Genomic DNA, 2,485 nt, shown 5'->3' on the forward strand with positions numbered 1-2,485 from the left:
ATTACCAAACTTTTCAAATAAATGTCGAAAACAGAGTTTCGATATCTGAGCTTAAATTGAATGCCTTTTTTAAAGATTTTTTATTTTCAAAAAATCCCTCTTTCAATAGACAACCAACGAAAAAGTTTATATGAAAATCCGCAATGAAAGGGTTATTCAGCATTGACAGTAATTCCCCTAGCACAGCTGTTACCAAGCCGTGAATGCGTAAATAATGACACTCGCCGGCTAACAAACACACATACAAGCTTGTTCCTCCCACACAATATACACAACACTATTTTCATTCCCTGGCTATTCAAATAAAAAACACAAATACCCACTACGAGTATAAGTGTACAGAAACACCAACAGCGTGACTCGTACTCAAATACTTCCAACACTCTGCTATAGTAAAAGGTTTTGTTTGAAGATGACTTATATGTTTGTATTTAGTTCGATAGCAGTTATAGCAGTCGTATTTAGTTGGCGTTAGTCACACAGCCAACACTCGTCGTGCTGATCTGATGGCCGCTGTGTTTTGTCATTGTCTGCTCTTGGTGGCTGTCAGCGACACTTTTTTGACACTTGCAACCATCGACACTTTCAACGCAACAATGTCAGTCGCTCATCGCTCCCATCCGTACCGTACTGCAAACACCCAACGATAGACTAAGCTACGTTCAATACAATTGCCATCACATCACTTTGGGGACGGTGTTGGGTGGTCGGATGTCGCATATGAAGCTTGATGAAATTTAATTACTTTTTCATTGCGCGGCAAGCAGTCGGATGTGAGAGCAAGCAGCCAAATAAAGCAAAGCCAATGCAGGAAGCTTAATAAACACCCAATGAGGCGATCGAATAGCAATAAATTACTTGCGGATGCGGTTAAATGGACTTGGTAGGACTTTGCGGTGGGTGGGGGCGTTGGTATTTGTTTATTGGCAAAAGCTATATTTTTTAGTGAAAGAAATGCATCCGGAAAAAGAGGTACCAATTAGTTAGTAGTGAACTTCTTTCTGAGACGCGTTTGTTGGGTCCTCAAAGCATCGTCAAAAGGGTTGAAAGTAACATATTCTTCTTCTTCTTCTTCTTCTTCTTCTTCTTCTTCACAACACACATCTTCTCCTTTGTTTGCCGCTATAACTGCCTAAGCGATTTTGGGCGTATCTTATAAAGCCGCTGTAACCACCTAAGCGATTTTGGCCGAATTCAGCAAAGCACGCCAGTCGTTTCTCTTCTATGCCAACTGACGCCAATTGGAAATGCCAAGTGAAGCCAAGTCCTTCTCCACCTGATCTTTCCATCGCAGTAGGGGCCTTCCTTTTCCTCTGCTACCACCAGCGGGTTCCGAGTTGAATACTTTCACCGATTGTACTGTATAAGTATACTTGCTATACACTGTTAGCTTTTCTTAAAACAACCAATTCGCATAGCTGAGTTTTTGCATTCTGGAATGATTCATATTCCCAGCGATTGAAAACAAACCTTCTACAGATGATTATGAATATAATCGGGTATTGTATTTTATAAAAAAATGCTTATGCTTAGTTAATCTAGTATTTGTGCATTGATTTTTAACTATCAGTAAATATTTTAAGTAGTCAGTAACATTTTTCTGCTAAAGAAATTTCAGTTTAAATTTTAATTGCAATTTTTTCAGTAAGCAGTAAAAATTTATTGTTAATGCAATGTGCCCATATACTTATGCTTCTTCACCACGCCACAGATGAACAGCTGATTAAGGTGTCTTATCATAAATGTATATATCCGAAGGATCCCTTTAGGTGACAGACGCTACGTCTTACAAAAGAGCTGTTTACATTGTCAGATCACCGTTATGGCTTTGGAGGTCTTTTGTTTATCTGAGCTCTCCATAATAGTTTACTCTCTACGATTACACTTATATATGTAAATACCTCACTTTGGAAGAAATCCGATGAGATAGATCGAGCTATGTATAATCGTTCTAGCATTAGTTGTAATAAAATAATAGTACTTTATAGTCAGGTTGAACAAATTCAATTTTGAAACTCGAATTCAAGTTCTGCTAATACATAATCAGATTCTAAATGGTGTTCATAGGGAGAAATTTAACACTTTTGTAAGTCCCCTTCCCTTGACAATGCCGCGAACAGAGCGCAACAAGCATTACTTCTCATATATGTACTCCTGATGACAAGCTTATGGAAGCTTTCTGCATTTGGCGTGAATCAAAGCATCAGCTACAATGCATTAAACGCACCATAGATCGGCACTTAAAACCTATACGAGAAATGAACTATAGAGCGAAGTCGATGGTTTTATATACATATTACCCTGCGAGTATTAAATAAGGTAATTTTAGACTTCGCCAATGCGCAATACGAGCACAATGCTATCTATTGATTTATATTTTTTTGAAACTTCGCAAAACAATTGCGAAATGATTGAAATTCGTTTAAATATGCATTTTGTGCTCATAGATGACAGCCAACAACAAAAAGTAGAGTGACGAAAAAAA

This window comes from Rhagoletis pomonella, unplaced genomic scaffold (assembly GCF_013731165.1).
Source record: "Rhagoletis pomonella isolate Grant_MI unplaced genomic scaffold, Rhpom_1.0 Rhpom_scaffold_00005, whole genome shotgun sequence".
NCBI lineage: Eukaryota > Metazoa > Arthropoda > Insecta > Diptera > Tephritidae > Rhagoletis > Rhagoletis pomonella.